The sequence below is a fragment of the Neoarius graeffei genome, chromosome 9 (assembly GCF_027579695.1).
Source record: "Neoarius graeffei isolate fNeoGra1 chromosome 9, fNeoGra1.pri, whole genome shotgun sequence".
Classification (NCBI taxonomy): domain Eukaryota; kingdom Metazoa; phylum Chordata; class Actinopteri; order Siluriformes; family Ariidae; genus Neoarius; species Neoarius graeffei.
In genome coordinates this window covers 30509283-30523932 of record NC_083577.1, presented here as the reverse complement: position 1 = coordinate 30523932, position 14650 = coordinate 30509283, and the positions used below count along the sequence as shown (strand labels likewise).

The 14650-nt window shown below is 39.7% G+C and overlaps 1 protein-coding gene and 1 pseudogene across 3 annotated transcripts in view; both read right to left on the bottom strand.

Annotated features, from left to right (window-relative positions):
* LOC132891578 (zinc-binding protein A33-like) overlaps positions 1-14650 on the bottom strand; it is a 134016-nt gene that overhangs the window by 26847 nt on the left and 92519 nt on the right. The window lies entirely within an intron of this gene.
* LOC132891577 (E3 ubiquitin-protein ligase TRIM39-like) lies at positions 7772-13602 on the bottom strand (annotated as a pseudogene).

Below are 14650 nucleotides of genomic sequence, written 5' to 3'. Positions count from 1 at the left end.
GAACATTGAGACAGACTTGAATCATACTGGCTGTCATTATACACCATCACCGAAATACATCTGAATTTTTACAATTTCATCAAAAACAAGTCAAATTTCATCAAAGGTTTTTTTATTATTATTATTTCTCAGGAGTGGGATAATTTATTTATTTATTTATTTATTTATTTATTTATTTTTCTTTAGAGCTTGGATGTCAATTTCAGTCATCATTGCCATGTTTTTTACTTTGGCATTTAATACAATGTTGCTTTAAATTTTGATTTTTTTAAAGAAAATGAATATGTTCTTAATCCTGAGTATCTGTTGTTATTTTGTGAATTCTTACCTTTATAACTTCATTGTAACTTAAGGTACAAAACACTTAAGTTGTCTACTGGTAGTGTGCATGAGGTAAGGGTTAGGGCGCGAAAACTAATAGTATACCTAGAAGGGTAATTGCAGTATACTTCAAAACTAAAACGTGGACTTGATGTATATAACCAGTAACTAATAGTATATTTCCAGTATGCTATAAAGTATACTTTTATAAACTAAAAAGTGGACTAGAAGTATAAAACAAGTAACTCATAGTATATTTCCAGTATACTATGAAGTATGCTTTGGTAAACTAAAGAGTGAACTGCAAGTATAGAACTAGTAAACTATTAGTATATAAGTTTACTTGTGGTATACTTACAGTACAAAATTAAAAATACTAGTTGTATACTCAAGGTTTACTTCTCTTAGACATAACGTATACTTTATCAACTAAAAGTGGGCCAATTTAGTCCCAAGAAGTATTAGATTAGTTTACTTACAAGTATACTGTAAGTACATTGATATCTGTATACTTGGAACACAAAAGTATACTTAAGGAAATATACTTTAACTTAAGTATACTTAATAAAATGAACTTGAAGTCTGCTTCTTTTTGATAAGGGTATACACAGCTCTGGAAAATTTTAAGAAGCCACTGCAAAATTATCGGTTTCTCTGGTTTTACTATTTATCAATATGTGTTTAAGGAACATGAATATTTTTGTTTTGTTCTGTAAACTACTGACAACATTTCCTCAAAACTCCACATAAAAATACTGCCACTTGGAGCATTTAATTGTAGAAAATGACAACTGGTCAAAATAACCAAAAGGATTAAGTGTATTCAGATCAGAGAAATCAAGATCATATTCAATTTTATACAACACAATACTAATGTTTGAACTTAGGATGAGTTCAGAAATCAATATTTGGTGGAATAACTAGCATTTAATCATAGTCAAGTTTATTTATAGAGCACTTTGAACAACAGACATTGTCGCAAAGCAGCTTTACAGAAAATTAAAGACTTTAAACATAAGCTGATTTTATCCCAAAGTTATCCCTGCTTTATCCCCAATGAGCAAGCCTGTAGCAATGGTGGCAAGGAAAAGCTCCCTCAGGCGACACAAGGAAGAAACCTCAAGAGGAACCAGACTCAAAAGGGAACCCATCCTCATTCGGATGATAACAGATAGCGTGATTATAAATAATTTGCTCCTTTAAATGTGTCCTATATAGACACAAAGTATAACTGTGTTACCAGGAAAATCATTATAGTTTTAACATGAAGTCTGTTTTGTTGAAGTTATAAACTGTTCATTGATGGAAACTTGAGTGCAAAACTGTTCATGACTATCAACTGCAGTCCTAAAGTTAGCAAGTCAGCTGTCGTCCTCAGACATAAATGTATTACTGTAAGTGTCCAGAGCTGTCTTCCAAATACGACTTTCGACTGTCCATATGGGGCCGTCCTCCACACTCCATAACTTTCAGACCTCTTGGCATGCTCTCCACCAGTCTTTCACATTGCTCTTGGGTGACTTTATGCCACTCCTGGTGCAAAAATTCGATCATCTCAGCTTTGTTTGATGGCTTGTGACCATCCATCGTCCTCTTGATCACATTCCAGAGGTTTTCAGTGGGGTTCAGGTCTGGAGATTGGGCTGGCCGTTGTGGTCTTCCATCTACACCTTGTTTGACCTGGCTGTACGGCATGGAGCATTCCCCTAATGGAAAACCCAATCCTCAGAGTTAGGGAACATTGCCAGAGCAGAAGGAAGCAAGTTTTCTTCCAGGATAACTTTGTACATGGCTTGATTCATGTGTCCTTCACAAACAAAAATCTGCCCCATTCCAGCCTTGCTGAAGCACCCCCAGATCATCACTGATCATCCACCAAATTTCACAATGGGTATGAGACAAAGTGGCTTGTAAGTTTCTCAAGGTCTCCATCTAACCACTAGATGACTAGGTGATGGGAAAAGATGAAACATGGACTCATCAAAGAAGATGACCTTACTCCAGTCCTTCATGGTCCAATCCTTATGGTCTTTAGCAAACCTCAGCCTGGCTCTTCTTTGATGAAGGGCTTTTTTCTCGCTTTGCATGACTTCAACCCCTCCTGGAGGAGCCTATATCAAACAGTCCTTGCCATGCATTTAACCCCAGCTGCCATATGCCATTCTTTTTGCAGGTCACTTCATGTCATCCTATGGTTGTTGAGTGACACTCGAAGGAGCTGATGATCATCCTGGTCAATGGACAGTCGTTTTCACCCTCTGCCAGTCTGTAAATTTGTTGTCCCCAATGTCTGCTGTTTGACCTTGTTCTTATGAACTGCTATCTTTGAAATTTTGAGGATGGAAACAACCTGACACTCACTGTATCTCTCTGCCAGTAAAGCTAGAATTGGAACCCTTCTTTTCTTCACTCAAAACTTTTCTTTTTCACTCTTTTGGCATGATACATAGATATTTTTGTATTCCAATTAAATTTAAGGTACGACAAGCACTGTTTTCACCATCCAAACTGGTCCTATTGCAAAAGAATAGTGATGATCACAGCAGTGGTTTTTATACTTTTCCACATTAAATAAGATTTGGTTCACGTGATCACCTAATCAGTACAGAAAAAAATAGTTTCTGAGCAGCATATTACAGAAAAGAGCACTTTCCAGATGAAAAAAGAAAACATAATGAAGGCTGCTGGGTTTTGGTGCAAAATGAAGACGCGAGTGTGAGAGTCAAAGTGTCCAGAAGAACTGTGGCTGGTTCTGTAAGATGCTCAGTAAAACCTACAGCTCATTTCCGCATAAAACTGCACTTATTGTGCCTGAGACTACTATTTTTTTTTAAGCAAAGGGTCATCTCACACCAAATATTGACTTTGTTTCATTTATTATGGCTTATGGCTTATTGTTTATAGTATTTTTTTAATGTTGAAACATTTCATGTCATTATTTTTAAACCATTTTTAGTCTACAGCATTTCTTTACATGTGCCTAAGACTTTTGCACAGAATTGTATATTTTAAGGCCCAAAGCCAACATGATGAAGAGAAAAAGAAAGAGACAGCTTTCTGACACACTGCTGTTCACTCAAGTGTGAAATCACAGCAGCACCAAGTTCATTCTCTCATATCCCATTTCACAGAAGGCAGGGTGTTGAACGTATGACCAGTTTGATGAAGATTATAATCCGGCCCTCCAGATGAATTTAAAAGTAGACGGCCTTTCGATTTCATAGAATCGGTGAAGTTTAGTTCCTGCTGAAATTTGGTCATTGTGATGTATGTTTATTTCTGTAATATCGAAACAAGGGTGTTCTGAGAGGACAATATCCCCCGCGACAAAATATTGCAAATTAAATTTTAATATGCGTATTACTGTCCTATAACAAAGCCTTTTGCCAAGTTTTGTGAAATTTCTCCAAAACTTGTGAGAGGAGTTGATTGCAGAAGGTGAGAACCCTTTCCGGGACAGACAGATGGACAGACAGAAGAATTTTGCCCCGACATAATCCCTCTTTGGGCCTTTCAGCCAGCTGGGGATAAAAAAAGCCAGGCCATTCTATGGCTGGGAAGTGATTTGAGGGGATTCCTGAGCAAATAATGCGCATGAAATCGCTCACTTCGTGCAGTCAAGCCGACAGAGGAAGTCTGTGTGCGCATGCGCAGGTTTACCTGCTTCTTCTTTGGGGTTTTATGACAGCTGGCATCCACAGCGTTGCATTACTGCCATTTACAGGTTTATGTTTGACTGTACACTGACAGTTCCATCATTCTGTCACTAAACAAACAGCTGATCACACCGAAGTGTTCGCTGACCGCCGATATTTATTAGTTTGGTCCTGAGTTTCCTTTCCTTCGCAACAAAACGTCTTTTCTTCTCGCTTCCCGTTACTGTAGTAGGTCTTTCACATTTCATTCGCACACTCACATCCTCCATTTTTCTCTCCTGTTTCAAATTTGTATCCCATAATGCCTTGCACAACCGGGGAAAGCCCACCACATGATGCATGATGTAGTATCTTGAATTGGGTCATGGTGAAGCAGGAAAAAATAGCGGAAAATTTTGCGCCACATGGCCCTTAATTCATTCATTGTTCTGTGTAAAAACCTAATAAAATTGGAAGTCTGTGATTTGAATTCAGTAGCGTCTGCTCCATTAAACAAAAAATAATTGGGTGTCAGGGGAAAATTCTTTTTATGACCTAAACTTGAAAAATCTGAAAGGCAGTACAGCTTCAAAATTAGTGTTCCTCATAAAAATCTACTTACAGTCCTAAATTGAATTGAAAGATAGGGAAAAACCCACAGTATCTGTCCAACTAGTCCCACTCGGGGATGGTTGTGGAATCTTATGCAAGGCCCCCAAAAGTATTTGGACAATTAAACACCTGTCCATCAGGCTTCCAAGTCAATCTTTAAAAGGTTTCACAGTTTAAACACACTGATGATCTCTGTTTCTCTTCAAACATTTCACGGTCATCATGATTGTTGTCATGAGCTGTGCTGCAAATCAAGATCTCTGATCTTACATTCAAAAAATAAATAAATATATAAATCCAGAAAGTCCATAAGCCTGGCACACAAAACAGACCTTTTGGTAAAATTCAAACATGAACTGTAAGAGGAAAACTGGATCGTGTTCGTACTCAATAATGGTCTCGAAAAAGACACAGCGCTCGTTTGTTTAGCAGAGGTAGCTGGATGGGAAACTTTGTCCATTTCTGTAGCCCTTGTTTTTCTTTTTTCCCCCCAGGGTTGATCTATTAGAACAGCCGTAAGCAGCACAAACCATCAGCACTTTTGCATTGTTAGTGATCGTTTGCAAAGAACCCATGGCTCCAGGTTAGTTTAGGCCAAGGATCATTATGTTCATGTAAATGAGTGAGCGATAATGTACAGTAAGCTGGTTATTATCATGAAATACACCCTGACAGGGTGATGCAGGAGTCCAACACAAAGCAGAGAAGGTCTTGAATCACCCTGAAGGGCTTTTATTTTGCGATAAGAATCGGCTCACTATACATTATCCCATTTATTATACAGTGACGTACTAAAGAACTCAACATCTGACACAAAATATTGTTGTAAAATGATTTTATTGCTTCTGGTAATGTCGTGGTCTATAACAACAGTTTGTAATAAAGAAAAAACAGACTGTAAACCAATCAGAATCAAGCATTTAACAAAGCTTTGTAATAATAATACAACCCCAATTCCAAAAAAATTGGAACACTGTGTAGTGGGAAGACATGGGACAAAAATAAAATACCTAGGCCTAAATGTTTAATTTTTATTTATTATAGACGAGACAGATCTTGTCATGTTTTAACCCATATGATACAGCAGCCAGGGATAATGGATGAGTTAAATATAACTTGTGGTTAAATGACGATAGAGAACATTGAGAAAATTGTTGCTTTTAACACCTTTAATGACTGACTCTCTCACCTGCCTCTCTCTCTTCCACATCCTCTCAGTGATCACTTACACACACATTAAACTGAACACATCCCTGATACTAATCATGTAAATAACAACCACCACTGCACACATCTGTACAAATATATAACTGTGCACATCATGAACATTTTAACTGTTAATAATAAACATGACACAGATTACAGATATATTTATTTGTGCATATTTTAATTGTCCCATTATGCAGATTAACAGTGTTTAATATCAGAATGAACAAAGTGAATTTATTTCACTCAGAATTGATTTGAACTTGTGAATCATCACCTAATGCAGCATTAACATACAAATCCATCTGATCTTTACAAAACCACAAACTGCTGGTGGAGGGAAACTTAGGTGGGGTTTACATTAGACCGTATCAGCGGATCATCAGATTAACGTTTTTAAAACGATTAGCGTGCACACAGCAACACCAATACACGATTAGCATGCACACAGCAACACCAATACATGGGTGCGCTTGGCTCCGCAGGCATCCTGCGCTCCAAATCACTCCGCCCTGAACAGCGAGTGCCCTCTGGAGGGTGTGCACTCCGGCCCTGCGCAGCTCACAGAGCGCGCAAGTGAAGTGCACAAGCAGTGATTCGGGACCGAGCCGCTGTGTGTGTGATCCCAGCGCATATCACTTACCACTTGCAAGTGGAAGGATGGCAAGCCTAAAGACAATCATAACTACACAATGGGCAGTATTTGCATCAGTATTTGCAGTATTTTTCATACTTTTATACTCTTTAATGAAAGGCGATACAAGGCGGAAGTCCACGCCGTTTTTCAGCAGTCGCGTCACATGACCAACGCCAGCGAATCAGGAAGGTGGATGTCACAGTGACGTTGTCCAATGACGATGCCAGCTAGAGCTCAGCACAGCGTATCCGCGTATTCTCAATGTTTACACAACACCGGACCAGACACGATCTGGATTGAATACGTGGACCCTGGCGGATTCCTGTTTCCCGGCGTTTCCAGGCGGTTTAATGTAAACGGACAGTGCATCCGCGAAGAAAATGAGACAGATATGGTCTAATGTAAACTTGGCCTTAGGCCCTGTTTACATTACTTCGAATCAGTGGATCATCAGATTAACGTTTTTAAAACGATTCGTGTGCACACAGCAACGCCAATACACGGATACGCTAATCACATGACTAATTAGACGGCACGTCACATGATCCCAGTGCATATCGGGCATGCGCAAGTCACTCACCACTTGCAAGTGGAAGGATGGCAAGCGAACACCTTCTCCAGCAGATAAACACACCTGGCTGTGATGTTCATGTTCTCACTGAGTTTAAGCGCCTGAAGGAGGTTGAAATGTGTACATAAACCTCAGTGCAGCTCAGCGCTTCCTCCTGCGCTCCAAATCACTCCGCCCTGAACAGCGAGTACCCTCTGGAGGGTGCGCACTCCGGCCCTGTGCAACTCACAGAGCGCGCGAGTGAAGCGCACGAGCAGTGATTCGGGACTGAGACGCTGTGTGTGTGATCCCAACGCCAGCGAATCAGGAAGGTGGATGTCACAGTGACGTTGTCCAATGACGACGTCAGCTAGAGCTCAACACAGCGTATCCTCGTTTCTCAATGTTTACACAGCACCGGATCAGACACGAACTGGATTGAATACGTGGGCTCTGGCGGATTCCCGTTTCCCGGCGTTTTAATGTGAACGGACAGTGCATCCGCGAAGAAAACGAGACAGATACGGTCTAATGTAAACTTGGCCTTAGAGCTTGAATTCTCCTCCACTGCACAGTTTCACACACACACACACACACACACACACACACTTAATCCAAGATCAACAGCAAATGCAAACAAGTACAAATACAGTAAAGACATATTTACTGAGAATAAACTAAGAAACAAATTCTCAGTTTATTTAAACTATTTAAAACATAAATAAAATTATTTTCAGCTCATTCTGCATTTAAACACACTTTTGTGATTTTAATTAAATGCTAAGTCATTATTTTGAGTTAATACCTTGCTATTTCAAGACAGTGTGTCATTATTTCACTTATTATTTTGACTTCCTCATACTTTTAAAATATATCATAATATATTTTAAGATATTTTATTATTTGAGTTAATTCATTATTTCAAGATATTCTGTCAATATTTTGAGTTTATCCCCTTGAAAAAAATCACAGTGTGCGCTTCAGAGTTTCCAAAAGGGGGAAAAAAGACTTACACAAAGAACACTAATCTTTTAATCTGCAGTATTTTATTAATTAACTGGAATAAAACAACATCAATGCTAACTGATCTGATTCACTCTTACAGAGCACTCAAGTGGGAGGATCTTTAGGGAACCAATAACACCTAGGAATGGCAGTAATTTATCAGTAAATGTGTGTGTGAAAGTGTGTAAGTGTGTGTTAGTGAGAGGGTCGGAGAATGACAGTTTTCCTCTGTCCCAGTCCAGCTTCACTCTGATCCTCTGGAGTTTCTGTGCTACTGAGAGCTGAGTGACTGGATGTGGTGTAGAAACTGCGCAATATTTATCACCATAATACCGCACATACCAGATTCCACTTCTGGAGAATATCTCCCCCTTCCTCTGAGCAGATTCTGTCATCACACCCACAAACCACACTGTACAGTCTCCAACTTCCACATCCCAGCAGTGTGTCCCTGAGTTAAAGCCCTCAGATCCCAGGATACACAGATATTTATCAAATCTCTCTGGATTATCAGGAAGTTTCTGTTCCTCATCGCTGCGTCTCACACTTTTCAGATCATCAGATACAATGAGTTCAGGATGAGCAGTGTTGGGGTCCAGAGTTACAGGTGCTGAAAACACACACACACAGAATTAAGAGTCTTACTGCAGAGGTGTAGAATTGGGTATGGACGGTATGGGCGTGTCCCGACCGATATTTCTGATTGAAGGAAAAAAAATGGCGGTACACAAATGGTTCCTGTAGGTTTCCACTGGGAGAAACAGCATGCAAAATTCACTCATGAATATTCGCTCTCAAACATTTTCACGTAATAAGTAAAACAGCCTCCGCCTTCTGGATCAGAAATGTTTGGTTCCTCCCGCCTCTCTTTTGAAAACGTCCCATACCGAGAACACACTGAACTGATTGGTTCTCGAGGGGCTTCATTTGAAAGCGGGGGCAAAAACTTTTCTCTGTAGAACCCTGTCACTCCCTCCTCCCCCTCCCCCCTCCGCTCTGGGCTCAAGACAACAGAAGGGCAATAATATTACAACAGCCAATCAGAATTCAGATATAACAACCAATCAGAATTCAGATACATTCTGTTGCCAAGTAAAATTGTAGCCTTTCAACATATTAAAAAGGTTCTAGAGCAGGGGTTTCAGAGTGTGGGAGAGTCAGACCCCCCTCACAGAGCAAATAAACAACAGCCCCCCCACACACAATTTTTATTGTTGCTATACTTAGGGGAGAGAGGGGTAAGATGAGCCACCCCCTGTTTCTGAGAAACAGTAAACAAATGTGACCATGTGACCACATTCAAAGGGGGGCGGGACCATTTACTTACACTTGTGGAGAGGAGCACCACATGTCAAACTAGGTGAGAGCATATTTATAAAAATGTGTTTTTGTGCTTTCTAAGTCAATTCCATGTTTGTCCACAGTGAAGATGATTTAGAGAAGACAAAAGTAGAATAATATTTAGACACATTAGGGTTAAGTTAGTGGCTTTCTAAGCTATGATATGAATGCTAATAAAAATAATTTTGATTAGCCTAATCCCCTTTATTAGCATTTTTCTACAAAATGGTGGCCATGGGGTAAGATGAGCCATTAGATGTGGGGCAAGTTGAGCCACTGGCTCAACTTACCCCATTGGTGGCTGAGCTTACCCAATATGGATGACACTTAAGTTTTCACATTTACTGGTCATATATGACAACAACATATATATATATATATATATATATATATATATATATATATATATATATATATATATATATGACATCAGATGAGGAAGACCAGTTGTTAGATGTGGGGGATTATGTTGTGGCAAAATACACAGGGAAGAAGAAAGTGCATTTCTTCATTGGCCAGATAATCAAATTGGATGTCTTCGAAATAGAGGCAAGATTTCTCAAAAGAAGCCGGTCATGCCATGGCTCTGCAAGAAAGCCAACCTTTGTCTTCAAAGAGAAAGATGAGGCTGTCCTGTCAAGACAGGATATTGTGAAAAAATTGCCCCGCCCCTTTACTGTTGGGGGGACAGCACGGAGGGAGAGGCAAATGGTGTTCCCTTGCCATTTGAACGCTTGGAACATTGAATAATGATGAAATGATTGAATGATTGATGGAATGATTGCTGCATGTTTTAGCAATGTTTTAACCTACTGAAAGAAATAAGATTCTTTTGGCACTGTTCTACTGTTTTAGTAATTTCTATAATATAGTATATCTCTCATTCCCTCTCTAACCATCCCTCTTTCTATCTATCTACGCATATCTCTCTCTCTATCCATCTATCTATCCCTCCCTATCCCATCTCGTTCTATCACCTCTCTCTTCATCTCCCCTTCTCTATGCAACGGCCCTATCCCCCACTTGATTGACTTGACTTGATTCATTGATTGCATTTCTAATAATAAAAGTTGTTTACTTTGTTAACCTAACATGTTTTGTGTTGGCTCAATTTACCCCACACAGTGGCTCATCTTACCCCGTGCATGGGGTAAGTTGAGCCACTTGACATTTTTTTTTTCAAGAGGTAATATCACTCTAACCATAAAAACTTATCAATTATGTTTTGCTCAGATAGTAACAGTACACTTTGAAATTTGGTATGGTGTGTAGACTGGAAGCAAAAATGGCTTTAACATGTAGTTATGATGAAAAATGTAAAAAGTGGCTCATCTTACCCCGCTCTCCCCTAATGTCTCATCTCATCTCATTATCTCTAGCCGCTTTATCCTGTTCTACAGGGTCGCAGGCAAGCTGGAGCCTATCCCAGATACTTAATGTTCCATTCGTATTTAAAAAAATAATGGTTGTTGTACACATTTTTATTTTTTTATTTTAAACATATGAGCTTTTTTAAAACCTCTTTTTTTACACCTTTTAAAACATCTGTGCTTTTTAAAACCTTTTTACACATTTTAAACATCTGTGCTTTTTTAAAACATCTTTTTTTTTTTTACACATTTTAAACATCTGTGCTTTTTTAAAAACATCTTGTTTTACACATTTTAAACATCTCATAGCATCGTTAGCTAGCACCTCTTGGCAGACAACACACTGTGGCAGTGGAGCATCTTCAGATCCAGTCCATGAAAATCCAAACTTTAAATAATCGTGGTCATACTTCCTTCTTTTTTTGCTTGGCCCAGACTCTGTCTCCTCATTCACTGTAGCTTTAGGTACTAAAAATCGATCCATTTTGTCTCTGGCAAAGGCTAGCTGAAGTTCGCTAAATGTCCGCAATAGTAACTCATTCTGGTTTATTTTTCCTCACGTTGCGCCCCCCTGAAGAACTCTGGCGCCCCCTAGGGGAGGCGTGCCCCACACTTTGAAAAGCCCTGTTCTAGAGCCCTTGTCCTGTTTTACCGTTAGATCAATCACATATCAGCTTAAACTAGCATTCTAAAACTAGTGGAAGATCCCACAGAAGAGAGCCGACTCCCCCTGCCAGCCTCATGGAACGCAGTGTTTAAGGCTCCGGATGTGTTTTACTTCCATTTATGAGGGAAAGGAACATACACCCTCCCGACAGTCAATGCGTTATTCACTTGTGAAACACATTTGCAAATTGGTAGAATGAGTTAATCATCACAAGCAAGATTTGCAATTAATCAAATGAATTGCATCCATCCATCCATTATCTGTAGCCGCTTATCCTGTTCTACAGGGCTGACACAGAGACAAACAACCATTCACACTCACATTCACACCTACGGTCCATTTAGAGCCACCAATTAGCCTAACCTGCATGTCTTTAGACTGTGGGAGAAAACTTGAGCACCCAGAGGAAACCCACGCAGACACGGGGAGAACATGCACACAACACACAGAAAGGCCCCCGCCGGCTGCTGGACTTGAACCCAGGACCTTCCTGCTGTGAAGCGACAGTGCGAACCACTACACCACCATGCTGCCCAATGAACTGCATATTATTATTATTATTATTATTCATGAATTATTACAGTTCTGAACTTCAAATTTTAAAAGTCTGGACTTTGGAGAGATAATGGATACTCTTTTGGTGGAACACAACAGAGCAAAATATTGCGACTCTATTATGTTGACCTGAAGTTGGCGCCAGTGGGGATTGGCATTGGGTTTATGTCCCCACCAATGTTAATACCAAACCTAAGCCATTGTCTTACTGTATTGGACGGTGTACTGCATCTTCTCCCAGACTCTGAACTGCAGGTTGGCCAGATGTTTTGCCACATGGATCAGTGCTCCTGAAAGCTCCTCTGGATGCTGCAGTGTGCTCTGGGCTCTGCAAAAACATTCAGGAGTCAGTGTTGCTGTGGGTTTGGATTCAGAAACACAGAGAATGAGAGAGACAGGAAGCACATCACTCACCTTTTCGCTGTGGCCTCGTAGTTCTGTAAAACAACAAAGCAAGTATCAGTGGATATGATTTACATTTTTTCACCACTGAAATGTGACGTTTCTGGTGATGGAAAGAAGTTTTACTTTCTCACAGTATAAATACTGACTAAATGACCCTCACTTCTAAGAATGAAACATCTTCAGCTCTCATCTCCTCTTCTACGGCTCCGATTGTGTCTGAAAGAGATGATATGTCTTTGCTCAGCTTCTCAATCTTCTCCTTCATCATCTGACTCTTCTGCTCCTCTTCCTCTCTCAGTGCAGTGATCCTGACTGCCTCTTCATCTCGTAGAAACTGGTGAAGCTTCTCAAACTCCTCCTTAATCTGACGCTCTGTGTGTTGGGCCTGAATCTGCAGTGAAGAGAAAATCAAATGAAACATCACTGAATATGCAATGAAACAAAATATAATTATAATATCAAACTCATGTTATTGATTCTAACCTTTATGTGTTCTGCAGTCTGACTCCATTTCAGTTTACATTCTTTAAGTATCTTCAGTTTCTCCTGTAGGGGCTTCAGTGCAGTTTTGAGCTTCTCCTGAAATAAATTAACACGCTGCATGGAGTCTCTGTGTTTTTTATATTATTTGAACTCAGATGAACTAAATTGATTACAAAGTAATTGTCATAGTTATGAACAACAGCATTTGTTCACATGTGACCCATGAGTTCATATGTCCATTTTATTTACCTTACAGTCTGTTACTGCCTCATCAATGGGGCAGAATTTGTGGTTGGTGTGTTTTCTTGAATCTCGACACACCACACACACCGGCTGTTGATGATCCAGACAGAAGAGTTTGAGTTTCTCACTGTGCAGACTGCAGACTGTTTCAGACCCTGATGAAGATCTCTGACTTCTCTCCTGTAAGAAAGTCTCACACAGGTTCTTTAAGGCCAGACTTACGGGAGGAGACTCCATAGATGACTTCCTCCTACAAACAGGACATTCTCTGGATCCTTTGGTCTCCCAGAACTGCTGCAAACACACTTTACACACACTGTGACTGCAGTGCAGAACAACAGGATCCTTGAAGATTTCACAGCACACAGGACAGGAGAAATCCTCCTCTGAAAACTTAGAAGCCATTGTGTTTGCTGCTGTTGTTCTCTCTCGTCCGAATGCTCAGAGTTTCACTTTCACTTCTGTGAAAAGTAATCACACCCTGATTTCAGGTTTCTTTAAAGCTAAATAGATGACTTTGTAGGTTCAGTTAATCATCACTTCCTTTCACGGTGCTGAAAATGAGACTCGGATTTCTCCATAAACTGAGAATAAATCTCAACTCACCAGAGCAGAACACTGCAGGCTGTAAATGAAGGACTTCAGTCGTGTCAGACTTGGCACTTCCTTAATAGGAGGAGTTTTCGAGAGGCACATTATGACCTGTTACACTCCTCAGTTACATCAGAAGCAGCACACGGCACTTACTTATGTTTAAGCACTGAGCATTAACTGTAATTTTGGTACAAATTTATCCAGTTATGAATTTCACTCTTCTGAACTGAAAATAATGTTTCACTTCTGGAATCATTTAAAGTCGATCTTGCAGTTTCGGACACAAGACCCAGAATGCTCTAATCATCAGTGGGATGAACTGGATCTCAGTCAGAAGAGTTATAAGCTCTTATAAACAGCAAATGATACTGCACCTTATTCTCAGACCTGAATAAGAAAGACACCCACAGGAAACAGCGCAATGGCAAATAGTCACACACTGTACTGAGTGAGTTTATAGTTTTTAATAATATTTACTCTACATAACACAGTTGATGCAAATCCTGTAGTGCTACAACTGATACAAGATGTTGTTGATCATAAATGGAAACCATTTACCAATATTGAATGGCAAATGATATTCATCATATTTGTATAATATTGTTTGACATTTTGTTGCATTAACCGTTTTATAGAAGGGGGTCAGTTGTAACATTTTTCATATATTTTTTAAAAATTCAAACCTCATTTCCAGAAAAGCAGGAATATTTTCCAAAATGCAATAAAAACAAAAATATGATTTGTTAATTCACGTGTATCTTTAGTTAACTGATAAAAGCACAAAGAAAATATTTTCAAGTTTTACTGACCAACTTAATTCTCATCTCATCTCATTATCTGTAACCGCTTTATCCTGTTCTACAGGGTCGTAGGCAAGCTGGAGCCTATCCCAGCTGACTACGGGTGAAAGGCGGGGTACACCCTGGACAAGTCGCCAGGTCATCACAGGGCTGACACATAGACACAGACAACCATTCACACTCACATTCACACCTACGGTCAATTTAGAGTCACCAGTTAACCTAA